The sequence below is a fragment of the Ranitomeya variabilis genome, chromosome 6 (assembly GCF_051348905.1).
Source record: "Ranitomeya variabilis isolate aRanVar5 chromosome 6, aRanVar5.hap1, whole genome shotgun sequence".
Classification (NCBI taxonomy): domain Eukaryota; kingdom Metazoa; phylum Chordata; class Amphibia; order Anura; family Dendrobatidae; genus Ranitomeya; species Ranitomeya variabilis.
The window spans coordinates 361,370,375-361,388,613 of record NC_135237.1 but is presented as its reverse complement, the minus strand read 5'-3'; the positions used below and the strand labels follow the sequence as shown (position 1 = coordinate 361,388,613).

The 18,239-nt window shown below is 41.6% G+C and overlaps 1 long non-coding RNA gene across 12 annotated transcripts in view; it reads right to left on the bottom strand.

The window, feature by feature from the left end:
- Positions 1-18,239, bottom strand: part of LOC143782488 (uncharacterized) — a 435,273-nt gene that overhangs the window by 19,406 nt on the left and 397,628 nt on the right. For 10 of the 12 annotated variants that reach the window (XR_013216967.1, XR_013216965.1, XR_013216963.1 and 7 more), the window contains one exon: positions 17,065-17,407. The exons of 1 other annotated variant lie outside the window; for it this stretch is intronic. This is a non-coding gene — a long non-coding RNA (uncharacterized LOC143782488). Of the gene's footprint in view, positions 1-10,631; positions 11,425-17,064; positions 17,408-18,239 lie in introns of those variants that run through there. One more of the 12 variants, XR_013216973.1, reaches the window with a different exon arrangement.

The following is an 18,239-nucleotide window of genomic DNA, read 5'->3' as shown; positions in this document are numbered from 1 at the left end:
TGTTCATGTTCAGGATGCCAACTGCAACAACAGGCCACATTATTAGTGTAATTACAAAACATATTACAAAGCAAAAATGGTGAAATTGCTGATAATGCCGCAGCATGCTGATGGAGTAACTGCAGCATGTAGTAAAGGGAATTTTTCGAAAATCTATCCCTGCATGCCTTATATTTTTCCCCCATATACTGGCGGAACCTTTTTCAATTCCTACCACTCAATCCAAACTAAAATGAGGCCAACACAAGATTGAATGCCTTTTTCCAAGATTGAATGCACATTGGCAATATATGTAAATGCCCTTTTTCCAAGGCAATGCATTGGATAAATGAACATTTGGCCTGATCACTGTCTCATGGAAACAAACAGCGATCAGCTGACAAACTAGCAAACGCTTGTTCATCAGCTGATTACGTTTCATATGCAACCTAACAAATAATTGTTATCTGGATGGGGACGATCATTAATACTGCTATCTGTCCCTTTATAATTTGCATAGTTTTGGGGGCACAATTCTCATTTGCACATGGAGTTGACCTGTCAGCAATATGCAAACTGTACAAGGATGGTAAGTAGTATTAACGATCTTTTTCCCAATACTGTTTACATCTGCTTTTGTGAATTGTCCTTTGAACGAGCATCTGTCAATGTGCTATACTGTCAATTGGTGTCTGCCGTGTGCAGAAATCTATGCATGTAAAAGAACTCTTACATAATTTGCCATCATTTCTTCCTACCAATTGCACTGTATGTTATTACCAGTAATACTGTACCTTGCAGAGTGGTTTTAGCAATAAGTATCTTTTCCAGCAATTTACAATTTGCCCAGTAAGGATAATCATCTCTCTGTATACATGTGTGATCTGCACTTTCTCAATGCCACTTTGTCCTCACATTGTGAACATTAGGTTTGAAGGAACAGCAAATTCTCTGAACAGCGGCATGCAACCATTTCTAAATCTGCTTTGCCAGTGAGTTGTAGATGCGTGGGAATATGCTGGATGACATGACATCAATTACACTTAGCAGTGATGATGTCAGGAGTTGTGAAATGTCTCCAGGCAAACGGTGCGACTTAGTGAGATGAAGTAAATGTGAGAACTTGGTGTATACACCTCGCGCGTAAAAACAATTTCACAGACGCCAGAGATTGGTGAACGCTTAAGGAGTTCAGATGTGGCAGATCGTCAGGATTGCAGATTCAATGTGGCTAAATTACAAGCAGACATGATCTAATGTGGTGTTAGCCTCTAGTTAATGTGTTAATTTATGTCCTGGTGTAATAATAATGTAGCAAAACAAAGAAAAATATTAGCAATTTATAGGGTTTTTTGGACTATAGGAAGCCCTTTACTATAATAAGACACACCCCAGTTTTAGGCAGTATAAAATAGAAATAATATATTTTCTACTACTGAAAACTTTTTTACAGGTGTAAACAAGTGAAGGGGTTAATATCACTTATACTATATTAGAAGAGGGAGGTAATAGATGTATTCTTAATGTTTCTCTGAATCATGCGCATTATACACATATAGCTTTATAGCACGCACAGTATGTGCGCTCTGTAAAGTGCACACATATACACACAGCTCTGCTATATAATCAGTCATAGGTCTGCTACATGCACACACAGCTATGCTTCCTATGCACACTCCACTGTCTATGCACATACACCTCTGCTACATACACACACAGAGCGCTGCCACTTGTTCCCGTACAGCTCTGTACATCTATGCACATACACCTTGTCACGGTGGTAATTTGCAGCATTCCCTGATCCATGTTACTCGCTTTGTTCGTAGCTCTGCTTATCCTCATGTCAGGCCACCGCGTTGACTCCTCATGCAGCACTTCCAATTCTGCTGCACATCCCTGAACTCTCCATATGGCCAGATCCTGCAGGAATATATCTCTGCAGTGTCCTGCAGGGTTTGGATTCCCCAGCCTATCATCAACCAGCAGGTGCAATATTAGGCAGTGTCGTCATCCACATCCTGCATGTGCGTAGGGTCTAGTGTCTTTTGTCGCTAGTGGCCTGCTAAGGTATACCGCTATTTAGTTTCTTCTGTTATTGACCTGGCTACTCTACTCATCTGTTCTAATCTCTCACCCTTCTGTATCTTGTGTACCTGCTTTGATCCATTAGTCAGCTGCTTCAGGTCTGGAAACTGCCCTGAAGTGGCACCCATTGGCTATCCTGTGGCCCAAGCCTATCCTCACCTTCAGAGGTGCTAGTGAAGACCAGATAGCCACTTAATCATGCCCATCCAGGGTAAGCTCGGCAAGTGGTGCAGTGGGTCCGCACCCACCAAAGTTACACACCTCTACTACATGCTCACACAACTCTGTTACATGCGCACACAGTTCTGTTACATATATACACAGCTCTGCTACATTCACACATAAACTCTGGTATATATACTCCCATAGCTTTCCTACTAGTGATGAGCGAATATACTCATTACTCGGGATTTCCCGAGCACGCTCGGGTGTACTCTGAGTATTTTTTAGTGTTCGGAGGTTTAGTTTTCTTCGCCGCAGCTGGATGATTTACAGCTATTAGCCTGCTTGATTACATGTAGGGATTCCCTAGCAACCAAGCAACGCCCACATGTACTTAGTCTGGCTAATAGCTGTAAATCATTCAGCTGAGGCAATGAAAACTAAACCTCCGAGCACTAAAAAATACTCGGAGGACACTCAAGCGTGCTCGGGAAATCTCGAGTAACGAGTATATTCGCTCATCAATATTTCCTACATATGGTAGATATAAAAAAGTCTACACACCCCTGTCAAAATTCTAAGTTTTTGTCTTGTAAAAACATTATACCAGGAAGAATCAATACAGAACTTTGTACACCTTTAAAGTTACCTATATCATATACATTTCAATTGAAAAATAAACTGAAATTATTTTCAGGTGTAAAAAGAAAAAGAAAGAACTAAAATAATGTGGATGCATGAACATGCACACCCTTAGGGCTTGCCCACACTGGTAAGTAGCCAGCGTATAACTCGGACATGTGCTGTCCAATGTTTCATCGGATAGCACTCGCTCCGTTGTTATACTATGGAACAGTGCCGACTAGCTTTTTTTTTGTCATGCCGAGTCTGCATGAGAAAAAAAATCAATGCATGCTGGGAGTGCATCTGAGAATTGGCTCATAAGCCATTGGCCTGCACTCGGATGAGAGTCATCGTATACTATACGCCAGTGTGAGCGACCCCTTCAACTAATACTTTACTGAAGTACCCATTGAAGTTATGACAGCATTAAGTCTTTTTTGAGGGTTATTCAGAATCACGGTAAATGATGGCTGATGTGTACTGACTACTATTTCACATGAGTGTAAATGTGATTGGCTAATTCTGAACCACAACCATTTCCCCAATTATAAGAGTGTTCACACTTATGCAACCACAATATTTTAGTTTTGCTATTTTTTTTTCACCCTCAAAATGATCTTAGTTAGTTTCACAATAGGTTTGTACAGATTATCGGTGACATTAAAGGTGGGAAAAGTTCTGAAAAGATGGTATGATATTTTTTATTTGACAAAAATCTGGCCTTTTAACACATTTGTGTAGACTTTCTATGTCCACTGTACATAGACACACAGCTTTTCTACATACACAATACAACTCTGCTTCATACACACAGTATACATATACATATCCATACACACACTGTATACATTACCACGTTTTGAAGCTAATTCCAGCAGAGACATAGCTAGGGGTACAGTTTAGGGAGGCAAAGCACCTGAGTTTTCCCCTAACGGGTAAGCATGTTTACAACTACAATGGCGCATGCTAAATGTGGTTATACAGGAACCTCTGACCATGACCATAGCGTTACTGAAAATAAATCTTTACACAAACACCAAAAACGATATTACAAGCATATGGTGATCATGATTACAGTACAATTACAGATAGTGACTTACAGATGATGTTCACTTTTCTTGTCTTTTCCATCTTGTCCAGACTAGCATAACAACTTCTTCCAGCCACAACTCACCTACACAGTTTATAAAAAAGACCTATTTCCAGTACCATCCCCATCTATTCGCAACAATCATAAACTCCTCATCCTGCTGGTACCCCAATTTTTAGGTGTTGCTGCCATATGTGTTGCAATTACTGGATCTACTGTTTGGCATAAAAACAGTGCTCTTCTTAGTGCCCCACATAATAATGCACACCACTTTGCTCCTTACAAATTAAAATGCCTCTTTTGTGCTCTCTTGATGGTAAATTTGCACATTAGAAAATATTAATGCACTGTATAAATGTCCTAGAAAACTGTGCCCACAGTTTGTTCCCTAGAATGTAATAATGCCCTCTATGTGCACCTGACAGTCACAAATCCCAGAGAGCCCCTATAACAATAATCCTTCTTAAGTGTACACTTAACATTTAATAATGTTCCCTGAGTTCCCCCATCTACAACTTAGTATGATGGGCCCACAGTTCCTCTATGTACAATATGATGGGCCCACAGCTACTGATAACTGGCTATCATTTATGTGTTCCCTGACAGAAGACTCTGACATTTGCCACTCTACTGTATACACATACAGTGATATTAAAAGATACATCAGCCAGGCAGAGATCAAAAGAGAGTCTTTTGGCCTGTGTCTGGATGGTATACTGGTATAGTTTGAAATTGCATAGTAGACCGCACTATTCCATACATGGTATATAAAACCCTGTTGTCGTTGTGTTTTTGTGCTTGTCTGAACAAAGGGAGATTTTCAGGTAAAAAATTATTTGAACGTCACTCATATCACAGCAGTCTCGGTAGTTTGTCTGCAGTCCCAACACATCATGGCAATTGGTACTTGTCTAGGTTTGCTTGATGGTACTAGTGCTGAGAAAGGGTATATCTTTTGCATAGATATGACATCTAGTGTCCGGTACCGAACACACTGAATACAGACTTTTCACAGGATGTCCGGTTTACTGATCAGGTTCGGATGCCTAATAAAATTTGTTGAACATTTGTGAACACTTATGCCCATCCTAGAGGCTGATTCCAGGAGAGGGAGAACGATAAGCTACTTGTTTGGTAAGGTAGTTGGCGCAGTGATGTTGAGGTGGCGAGGATCTGTTGCTGAGATCCTCGTACCCATGTATGGATGGCCTATGCAGATTGGATATTGGTTGCTGGCTGGGCAGGATACACGTGCTATGGTCGTGGGATTGGTCGTCTGGATTTTTGGAACTATCCTAAGTACTGTTGTTGGCTGGGGCTGAATACACGTGCTACAGTCATGGAATCTGTTGTCTGGAGAAGCATCGGCTGCGACTGCAGACTATACCAGCGGGAGATACCAAAGCTGCGATCCAAACAAAAGTTGAGAGATAGTGGGCATAGGGGCAGTGGAACTACCAATTCTGCATTGAGGTATTGTGGACTGGGAGCATTTCATTGTGGTCATCTACCTGGAGTTGCTGTACGACTGTGGACAGAAGGAATAAAAGTGCATTGTTATCCTGCTAAGGTGGTTAATACAACCCACAAACTCAGAACTTCACGGTAATGTTGTGGACAAAATCATGTTTGCATTGTGCAATGCTTATATTCTGCGTAATTTTGTAGGCCCAAGACCTGCTGTACTAATGATGAGGGGCAGAACAAGGAGAGTCAATTTGAGATTGGATGACTGAGAGTGCCTCCAATTCCTTTGTTTTGTGTTCCACTGGGTCACCTATTAATCATGGCCCAAGTTCTGACAAATCAGAAAATAGAAACATAGTACAATTCCATTATTCCTAGCTGGAGTATTCAGACCTGATTGCCTGCTTTGAACACTATTTTTTTCAACGTAAACACTTTACGCTCCCAGGAACCTTAGTCATCACCATTGGGGAGATGTCCCAAGGCAAAGGGGCTGGGACTGCCGGTAGCAAACCTAGCGGAAGACCGACAGCTTGATGCAAAATCATACTACCCGCTTTTCATGGGTGGCTGCTGTATTGTACGCATCTCGACCACGAGGGTGAGTCCAGCGGGCGGCACAGCAAACACTAACAATGGGATGGGAAAAGGGGGTTGGAAGCCCTAATAGTAGGGAATGAGGGATAGGGCACCTTCTAACTCAGCCTGTACCTATCCCTAAGCTCCCCTAACACCCTAAGCGGGTCCTTCCCCCGCCACCATCATGAACCTGGTCCCTACCTGTCACTTCACTATACCCTGGCTAATGCACTGGCCATCAAAAACACTAGCCTCACCACTGTAGATGGTGTAAACACAGGAGGTAGTGACAAGCATGAGACAAAGACAGGGAATAAGGAAACTCCACACAGCAGTGGATTCAGAAGCAGGATCTCAAGCAGCTGATACCCGCTGACACCAGAGAGCTCCACACTCATCGGCTGGTCTCCAGAGAAAAACTCCATAACCAAAAGTCAGCTGATGCGTCATTTGACTATTTAAAGGATGGTGGTAATGGTCACCACCTACATCAGCTGACCTAACAACTCAGCAGCTTGCAACAAGTAATACTGACATTAACCCTTGCTGGCATGAAAGCAAAAACCAATATTTAAATTAAAGCAGAGCCAGAGCTGCTAAGAATCCAAAAATGGATCGTGACAGTATGCTACTGGAGCTGAAATTTTGGAGCTGTGGGGGAAATGTGAAAACATGCTCTGTTGGTGAAATTTTTTATCAGCTTCTGTGAGGACACTGTACCCCATGGTTCAGGGGTGAATTTTTTAATCAGCTTCTGTTTAGGTACTCTTCCCCATGCTCTTCCTCCTCTGCGACTATCTCTGTCTGACATGTACACAAGGAACAAATGTCTACTGCCTAAAATAATAACCAAGGGTAAGGCCTCTTTCACACTTTCTTTTTCCATCACAATGCATCATTTGTGAGAAAAACGGATCCAGCAAATGTTTCTGCTGGATCCGTTTTTTCTCATAGACTTGTATTAGCGACGGATTGTGACGGCTGGCTTTCCGTTTCATCCATCGTGCACTGGATCCTTCGTAAAATCGCTGACCGTCGGGCGGAGACAACACACATAGAAAAGTTTTTTGTGCATGTCGGAAAATCACGCAGCGGCGGATCCTGCACCAACCGACATCCGTCGCTGTGTGTCAAAAGCTGGAATCCAGCGACGGGTTCCGTCTTTTGAAACTGAGCATGCGTGGAAGAATTTCCAGTCAGGGAAATTCTCTCTCACTCTCTCCCTCTCTTTTTACTATTGATGCTGCCTAGGCAGCATCAATAGTAAAAAGTTGGTCACACTAGTGTGACCAACCTGTCAACCAGTTTTCCAAGCTACAGATCGCTTGAAAAACGCTATGCATCCGTAAAAAAAAAAACGGATCCAGTGCATCCATTTTTTACAATCTGCACAGGATCCGTATTTTCAACACTTTGACGGATTGTGATTGATTGTAAAAAACGGATGTGTGAAAGAGCAGGGCAGGCGGCTGCTCTTATTTATGCCCAGTGCTGCTCTCTGGTGGAAAATCTGAACATGGCTGCACTGTGATTGGTGAAACCTCAAATCAGCATTATTTATGACCTCACAATAGTCATGAGTCATACCTCATGAATGGTTTTATTGGCTTCTCCCGGATGGGGTGCCTTTCTAACTAGCGCAATCTCAAGTCAGTATTATGACCTCACAGTGGCAATGTCTCACACATCAAAGAGGTGTCTATTTAATTCTTCTTTGGACAGAGCTGCTTTCTGATTAGTGGAAATTCAAATCAGTATTATGAGCTCATGGTTATGACTTGTACTTAAAGTTGTTGGCCCGTGAACAAAGTACATTTTAATTAATAGATCTTAGATTAAAAATTAGTTCCACAGTTGGATGTGTTAAAAAAAAATGTTCCTGTCCTGAGATAATATCATATATGTGTATCCATTAGAAAGGATGTGTCTGACTGTGCAGGAACATGGGCTGATCATACACAGCTCCTGGTTAGGGGAGGAAACAAAAGAGTATACAGATATTACAGCATGCGATCACAGCTGATTCTTTCTGTGAAGTAAAACAAGTTTATAAACAGTCAGTGAAATATTTTACAGAAACCAGCAGCTGCATGATAAAATTTCAGGAGTCCTTTGAGATAGATATGTGTGTAAAAATCATCAGTAAACGCATTGTCCGTGTGCCGTCCGAGTTTTTTCTCGCACCTATAGACTTGCATTGACAAGTTTTGTCCAATATATGCAGTTAATCACAGCATGCAGCAATTTTCTTCTCAGTCCTATTAAAGGGAACCTATCACCCCGTTTTTTAAAGATTAGATAAAAATAGTGTGAAATAGGGGCAGAGCTGGGCTTTACATTAGTGCCTTTTTGATGCCTTTACACCCCCGTTAGGCTGCCGAAATACCTTTGTGAAGTGGCCGTTTTGTCCTGTCACTCAAGTTGGTCAGGTCGGATGGGCGTGGTTACAGCGCTGTTTCTACCCCAGATCAGGCTCATCATTACGTTGGTGGCGTAGTGGTGTGCGCATGTCCAAAGAGAAGATCCACTGCCCAGGAGATTCAAAACAGCGCGGTCTACGCTATTCGCCGTTTACCGGTGGGCACGGCCATCTTTCCTGTGGCCGCGCGTGCGCAGATGGAGCGCTCTGCTGCCCGGGGCTTCAGGAAAATGGCCGCCGCGATCTCCATCTGCGCACGCGCGGAATCCCGCGGCCATTTTCCTGAAGCCCCGGGCAGCAGAGCGCTCCATCTGCGCACGCGCGGCCACAGGAAAGATGGCCGCGCCCACCGGTAAACGGCGAATAGCGAAGACCACGCTGTTTTGAATCTCCTGGGCAATGGATCTTCGCTTTGGACATGCGCACACCACTACGCCACCAACGTAATGATGAGCCTGATCTGGGGGAGAAACAGCGCTGTGACCACGCCCATCCGACCTGACCAACTTGAGTGACAGGACAAAACGGCCACTTCACAAAGGTATTTCGGCAGCCTAACGGGGGTGTAAAGGCCCAAAAAGGCACTAATGTAAAGCCCAGCTCTGCCCCTATTTCACACTATTGTTATCTAATTTTTAAAAAACGGGGTGATAGGTTCCCTTTAAAGTGAAGGAAAAACATGCATACACTGTCTGCAGAATTATTCGATCTTTGAGTTCAGCTCATGAAAAATGGGAGCAAAAACAGAAGTGTTGCATTTATATTCATGTTCAGTGTGGGCCATTTATATGGATTCACCTAAATAACATGGGAATGGTTGGTGATATCAACTCCCTGTATATATATATATATATATATATATATATATATATATATTTATTTATTTATTTAGATTTACCCCGCAGCAGCCCCAATGCTGTAAGATGGCCTCCTTAGTAGACCCACTCTGTATGAGGGCTCCTTCTTATTAGCTCTCACTTTGTATGAGGGTCCCCTTAGTAGTCTCCACACTGTACCATGGCTCCCTTAGTAACCCTCACTCTGTGTATGAGAACCTCTTTAGTAGCACCCACTTTGCGTGATAGCCCCATTATCAGCTGCCACTCTGTATGAGGACTCCCTTAGTAGCCTCCACTCTACATGAAGGTCCCCTAGTAGCTCCCACACTGTATGATGGCCCTCACACAATATTAAGATAATATACATCATATACTAGCCTAGTCCAATGGCAGACAGTTTCAAGGCGAGGGTGGAGCAACCTAGTGATATAATAGTGTCATCACATCATATCACCATAGATCTGCAGTTCTGCAGGCCACAGGCTTAAAAAAACCAAAGGCCTGCAGAACCCAGAATGACAGTGCAGGGAGACAATGTCACCCTGCTCTACCACAGAGTTTAACTGTATCGGCATTTGACACGAAGTTAAGGGTTGCGGTCTCTCCGGAAGGTTAAATTATAAAACAAAACTATCCCAATAAAAGAAAAATGTGTCAGAGTGTAAGCAGGCAATGAAAATAGTTATTCAATTACAGTTCCTCTTCAGAGAATATATTGTATTGTGACATACATCTTTCCTACAAAATTTCTGCTAACCACTGCTCGTTCCCAGCACAGTAGGTCACCATTTGCCTTTTTATCCAAACCACAGTCTCCAAATTTGCACCTCACCAAGTCATCATCCAAGTATTTTATGCATTAAGTCACGGTTATGTAACAACTGGCACGGAAATACTAATGTATCAGCTCTGTTAGCAACGCTGTCAGAAAACATGATGTTAGAGTTGAACATGAAAGATATTATAATGCATAATTAACTGCGCTTCTCTGTCTGCATTTCATTAAGCTTTCATTAAGTCCTATAAAATGCTTAAAATCAACCTACATTGCTTGTATGCCATTTGTTTTTTTAAGTGTTGAGAGTCACTAGAGTCAAAACTTAGCACCTAACCACGGATCATGTCTTACAGTTGCAGTCCACGGTCCAGGTCAGAGCTCTCTGGTCGTGGACAAGAGCTGCATGAATTTTCTTACCCTCCATGATTCCAGTCTTAGTTTATCACTTGCTGGTCTGTCAAGAAGCCATCAGCTTGCCACACGCCACACACAGATGATGTCACTCCAGTCACTCCAGACTGCCAACTTAAACGCCATGCAAGGGAACCCTGAAGACCAGGAAATTTGTGTAGTTCCTCTCCCCGGCCAGAGAGCACTGACCATGGAATGGAATTCTGTGAAGCGATCCACTCATCTGTAGTAATGAGTAAAAAAAAAAAAAAATCTAACAAAAGGCCAGTGAAAACCAAGTAATCCAAACATGGGTGAAATAAATATGTTTTATTAAATACCACAAATGGCTGGACAGGTACAGATTCAAATACATATATGATGACAAGACAAAGGCATACAAGGTGATGGGACCCAACAGGATGAGTAATAAACAAGTATTATGGACTGGTAATTAATGCAGGCATTTATAGTACAAGGCACACTATGATATTGCATGAAATAAGTACTAAAAACATATTGTGTCACCGTCAATTCATCAAATATTTGTCAAAATAAGCTCCTATAAAAGGCATAATGTAATATAGTAAGTGCAAAAAATAGGGTACAAGTAAACATAAACTAAGTAGGAAATAAAGAGTACAGCCAGGTAGATAAAATATTAAGGACTCAATACAAACCCGGAGTATCCCTGTGATGGAGAGTGCTGTTTGACATCCACCTCACACTGTAAGTTGCGATTCATAAATGCTTCCTTCGAGAGTGGTGAGTGGGACGGAGAGGCAGGTGTATATAGGGGGAACAGGCAGATGGGGCAGCCAGTGAGACCAACCCATCACAGTGTACAGTACTTACATGGCGCAGGCACCGTGAGCACTGTATATTGCCCGCCACAGATTGATGATGACGCTAAGGCCACGTTGATCAAGTGCAGACAACGCTTTCACAAGTCTGTCTGCCTCACCCACTGCTCAGCTCTCAGTGCGCACATGCACAATGTGACAGCGGCCATCTTGAAAAAGGGGAATAATCATAGAGAAATAAAAGGGACAAATAAAAATTTGTGCCAAAAGACAAATACTGCAAATACTGAAATGAGAAGTGATGTATGTGTGAGATGTGAGACGTTTGTGCGTGTAAATGTAAAAGACAGCAGAAAAAACTGTGACAGACAAATAATAATAAAATAAAAAAGAGAATGAACAGGAAAAGAAAGAAGAAAAAAATGAATGCCTTGTGACCAGTTATGACCAGAACTATAAAAAATTAAGGATCCTGGTTCCTTGGACAGAACAATAAGGACATGTTGAGGATCTATGATGATCAGCAGTCCTTGAAAAACAGACCAAGGACTTGGAACAATACCTTTTTACAACACAGCTACCATGCACGCAATGTTGATCATGGATATAAAGCTGCCAGACTTCATAAATGTGATGATCTATTGCATTTCTTAATGTATGTAACAAAAAAGAACAGGAAAATGTCTGGCTCATTACCGGATTCCATAGTCATTGGGAAGAGACAAGACAAATATTTCAGAAGTATTGGCCTACTTTGCAACGTGAAAAAGATCTAAAACATTTTAACTCTCATACTTCTGTTGACTGTCCGGAATGGACACACATTACTTCATTTTTTGGGCTCTCGAGGTCCGAAGTGGGGCTCTACACCATGTGACAACTGCTCTTCATGCAGATTTAATGGTAAACCAGACATATTTATCAACTCCCCTGAGCAGAAAGAATACAAAATATGACATACAACAATTGTAGATCTCCAGCAGTCATTTATTTGGTGTCTTGCCCATGTGGCCTATTTATGTGGGACTCGCTTTAAAAGAGATACAGATCTGCATATTGGAACACATCTGGGATATTAAAAGTGCTAAGGATGCTGGTCTGCAGGATCATATTTCATTTTCCAAATTGAAACTAATCCCAAGGCACTTTAGGGTTCTACGCACTCATTGCTGCCACATATGTGGTGGCAACATTAAAGGGACTCTGTCACCTGAATTTGGAGGGAACAATTTTCAGTCATATGGGCGGGGTTTTCGTGTGTTTGATTCACCCTTTCCTTACCCGCTGGCTGCAATATTGGATTGAAGTTCATTCTCTGTCCTCCGTAGTACATGCCTGCACAAGGCAATCTTGCCTTACGCAGGCGTGTACTATGGAGGACAGAGAATGAACTTCAATCCAATATTGCAGCCAGCATGCAGCCAGCGGGTAAGGAAAGGGTGAATCAAACACACGAAAACCCCGCCCATATGACTGAAAATTGTTCCCTCCAAATTCCGGTGACAGAGTCCCTTTAAGAAAAAACGTTCCATTTGGATACTGATCCAAAAGGATCAGTATTCTGCATTGGCACCGCATAGCCTCAATGAAAAACTGAGCTTTGCTTACTTTCTTTAAAGGGAGTCTATCAGTAGATTTTTTTCTATTTAACCTGAGAGCAGCATAATGTAAGGGTCTGAGTGCCTGATTCCTAGGATGTGTCACTTACTAGGCTTTGTGCTGGAGTTTCAGTACAATCACTGTTTTATCAGCAAGATATAATCACTGCCTGACTATTTCTCAAGTGCAAGCCAGTCAGGTTAATCTGTGTAAACCCGCCTCCACCACTAATTGGCAGCTTACTGACTATGCAGTGTACACAGGAAGCTGCCAATCAGGAGTGTGGGCGGGGTTATACACAGCTCAGTATTCTGACTTCTGCCACAACTACAGTAGAAAAAATAGGGATTCTATCAAAATGATCACAAGTGGTCCAGTAAATGATACATCATTGCAATCACAGCTCTCTGACCCTACATCATGCTCCTCTCAGATTGCATATCAAAAACCTGCTGACACATTTCCATCAGTCATTCTATGTTTGCTTATTCTTATCATTCATTGCTATCATCAGTTTTCTTCATTGTTCTTTAGCTGTCTTTTGACATATACATTCTTTGGTGGGGCTGGGCTGTGTGGACAGACATGTGGGTTGTTCTCTATTGAAGTGTTTTATTGTGGCAGTTTTTTTTTACATTGAAATGTTATTGTTTGGTGTTATTATATTTCACACTAGGACATTGTTCTTTTATTTATGTGTTTCATTTTTTTCTCCATGAACATAGAGCTGATCTGGCTTTCCAAAAAGATCCAATTTTGTCTCATCTGTCCAAATCACAGTCACAGTCAGAAACTTGTCAATATGCATTTTTCCAAATTCTCTCATTTTTTTAAATTTTCTTTCAACATTGGTTTCCTCCTTGGTTGTCTTCTATGAACCAACAGATGGTGCGATCTGTATTGCAGTGGGGTGTCAATGTGCTGCTCGTTAGATCCAATTTAACCCTCTCAGTCCTTGAACAAGTTCTCTCCTGGTGTGGTCTCTTGCTCTTCACCAATCACCATTTTTTCCACGACGAGAGCACCACCATAACCAACTTCTCAATAGCTGGTGCGATCTGACACTGATGTACTTTGACCTTGGAGTTCACCTATGTCGGACCCTCATTCAGCCTCCTCCATCACATGGAGTGGGGGTGACTATAAGGGTTTGATGTCACTTTACAGCTCAATTTAATATTTTCCCCTCTCTCATGCAACAGCGTGAATGCAGAACGTACTCCTTACCACCAGTCCACAAACATTCTACATGCTCAATGCTGCCACAATTTACCAAAAGGGAGGTAAGTACCAATGTCATGAAAACAAGATATTCAGCGCCCACAGGCCATTACACAGGTCACGTGTACAAAGTACCACTTAGTCATTCCGAAGACACTTAGGTTCTTTAGGGCAACAAGGCAAAGCTGTTCAAGTTTTAGGCGTTTGTACACTAAAACAGGTACAATGCTTAATATATATAAAAAGATAGGGAAATAAAAGATTTACGTAAAAAGGGCAAAAACAGTTATGAAAACAAAATGGTGAAAGCAGAAAAGTTCAATACTCTTTAAGAAAGTACTTTTTTGCTCCCAGGGACATGAGTCAGAATGTGCATAAGTCCAGTTGGCTTGGGTCCCCAACGTGTGTCCACATAAGCGAAATGATCAATTCATGCATATGAACTCAACCTTGCCTGGAAGATGTTACAGTTAATGGATGTCCAGGATGTCCCTCATTTGATGTATCAGCCATATGCTCCCACTAGATTATAATCTGAATTAGCATAGTAAGGTTAAGTTAAAATTAGGTGGGTTTTTTTCCAGCTTTTTTCTGCAGCAAAACCTGATCTCTTGGCAGGAAAGAAGCATAAAAAAAACCAAAAAACATATTTTCCTTGTTTTTTTGTTGCTTTTTTTGTGTGCGTTTTTTGTTGTGGTTTTGGCAATTAGTTATTAGTGTTGAAAATAAAAGTCCTATTCTATAGAAACAGGTTTTGGCACAAAAAATGCACCAAAACTTGATACCTGCATTTTTGGTGTGTTTTTTCAACATTTTTTCAACACCCATTCATTTCAATGGGTGAAAAACGCTAAAAAAAATGCTGAAAAACGCTAAAAGAAGTGACGTGCTCCATTGTACAAAAAAACATGCAAAATCCTGATGACTTTGCTTGTACTGTAAAATGCAGCTGAAAATTTGAATAAAAATAGGCATTAAAAAAACGCTGCCAAAACGTCCAGTGTGAACTTAGCCTAAATGTGATGTGTGAGGTGTCAGAGGTTGAGGAAGACATATACAATTCACAGGGATCACTAGACTTTCAGAAGACAGTGGAAGATATGGGGCCTATATTTTATACTTTTTTAATATATATTTTATAAGATATTACATATAAATTACAGTGGCCTATGTTCACTACAACCTTTAATCGCTTTGATAGTTGTTCTGGGCTCTTTGGTTACCATTCGATTTTTCCATCTCTTCAATTTGTTATCAATTTTCTCCTTGTGGACATGTCAAGAGAGGTTGGCTACAGTCCCAGAGACCTTAAACTTCTGAAAAATATGTGCAATTGTAGTAACAAGAACATCTAGCTGTGTCCATATTCAGAGTTGTGCACACAATGATACTAAACAGCACAGTGACTAATTTTTTTCTGTTGAACCACAATTTGAAAGCAATACCTGATTTTCATCTATTTATATAATTGCCTTGTAATGTTTTCATTTCCTGTTCTGTCCAGATGTCACCGTATCCCAGAATTCCAAGGTGGAGGAAGTTCACCGACCGCTATATAGGGACACCCAGGTGATGGGTGTCTCAATATGGAAACTGCTGCTGGTACCAACCTATTGCGTGGTACCGCCAGCGGAACACCGTCACACCACACACACTCTATAAGCCATACCCACCACACACACTAACACAATCTCACACACTCACACACTCAAACTCACAATCACACACTCACTCACACTCACTCACACACACACACACACTCACTCACACACACTCACACTCACACACACTCACGCAGCCTCTTGCGTGGTACCACCAGCGGAACACCGTCACGAACATGCTGCCCCCCGGGATCAGACGAATGATTCACTGACTGCCGCCATCCTTGTACAAGAGGAGTGCATGCGCAGTTTTAATGTGACCGCCGCTATCTGTCTGCACAAAGATGGCGGCAGTCTGATTTACTGCACCTGCGTGAATTACGCACAGGTGCAGTGAATCATTTGGCTGATCTCAGCGACATATGTGCGACGTGTCTACAGGCAGAGGAAGCCAGTCACATTAAAGGGGTTTTCCCACGAATTAAAGTTCATTTTCAAAATTGACTGTGTCTGACCGTGTATGGAGCATACCACATCTCCTGGGCAGGGGAGGAAGCAAAAGATAATACTGACATTACAGCAGGGGATCACAGTGGATTCATTTTGTGAGGTAAAATAATTCACTGACTGTTTTTAAAAAATATTTTACCTCACAAAATGTATCCTCTGCGATCTCCTGCTATAATGTCAGTATTGTCTTTTGCTTCCTCCCCTGCCTAGGAGCTATGGTATGTTCTGTTCATGGTCAGACCAGGGGTGTGTCTGACCGTGTATGGAGCATACCACATCCCCAGCTAACCTACTTTTTGGACAACTCACAAAACCACTTTAAGCTTCTGTAACACTATGAAAAATCTATAGCAAGGTCCCCAAGCAACTAAATGTGTTTCATAATCTTGGTGTCTCTTATGTGGCCATGGGGCATCTAAAGTCTCTAAGGCATTGATGCCCAGGTGTGAATGCCCTCGCTTAGGGACCAGTATAGAATGTGGCAGTGTAGAACATGGAGGATAAGTGGATATTTCTATTACAAAGGTTGAAAATGAGAATGAATTGTGCTTAGGATATTTCTGCTGCATTTCCATAGAGTATAGCAGAGGAGTGGGCACCTAGATTATTATTATTATTATTATTATTTATTTATATAGCACCATTAATTCCATGGTGCTGTACATGAGAAAGGGGTTACACACAGGGTTATAAATATCATTTACAGTAAACAAGTTTACAATGACAGACTGGTACAGAGGGGAGAGGACCCTGTCCTTGCGGACTTACATTCTATGGATCCACACACTTTTTCAAGAAAAATACACTTCCTAATATTGTAGTTCTGCTTGTTCACTGATTGTACTGATGCATACAGTACATACATTATTTGTTGAAATGTCATATGGTTGAATTATTTGAAAATACATAAAACCAGAGAAGATTCTGAAATATGTCATTTTTTTAATTACATTTCTGCCATTACAAATACAATAGAGGTATTAAAAATGTCTAAAGCATCAAACATCATCATAGTTTTCATGCAACGGAGATCATAAACAAATGTCAAAAAAGCATTTAAGTGGGTTATAGAAGTGAAAATGCCTCTTCCTAAGGATGTCACAGCTGAAAGTCTCAGTGAAGTTCAAAAATAGATTTATGTAAAAGTTTCAATACTTTGGCAGAACTTCTGATATTTTCATCTAAAACTGCTCTGTGGGAGAGATAATTTTTCTTAACAGCCATCACTTGATCCCCAGCAGGAATCCCGCGCTGGTTCTGTCTGAAAATATATGTAAAACAAGAATCAGACTTCCATTAGTTTGCAAAATGCAATTTTCTTCAAATGAGCATAGGTCTTACTATATCAAAAAACGACAGTATGTATGTAACACATTATAATAACAGATAAATCCTAAACTTGGGCCAAGAAAATCTTCAGGTAAAGATGTGAGGTGACCTTTGTTCCATAGAGTGCACTGTGTGATTTGACAGGTAATAAATGTGACCACCCGATGTTGGATTGGACCGCAGCGGCACTGGAAATGGCCAACAATGGCAACTGGTGTCGCAATACACTCTCGGCATACACATTACTATTTGCTAGTAGATGAAATTACTAACACTGACCTACAAAGCCATCCATAACCTTTCTCCTCCGGACATCTCCACACTAATCTCCCATTATCTTCTCTCACATAATCTCTGGTCTTCCCAAGACCTCCTTCACTCCACCACACTTATTCGTTCCTCACCCAATTGCTTTCAAGACTTCTCCCAAATATCCCCCCATCCTCTGGAATTCTGTGCCCCAACACGTCCGATTATCCACCACATTTGGATCCTTCAGACGAAACCTGAAAACCCATCTGTTCAAGAAAGCTTGCAACCTGCAATGACCACGCTGCCACCTCAACACCACCGGAACTGCTGCAAACCCCAACCTACTGTCTCCTTCCCCATAATCTTGTAGAATGTAAGCCCTCAAGTGCAGGGTCCTCTCCCCTCTGTACCAGTCTGTCATTGTAAGTTTGTTTACTGTAAGTGATATCTGTATTTTGTATGTAACCCCTTCTCATGTACAGCACCATGGAATCAATGTTGCTATATAAATA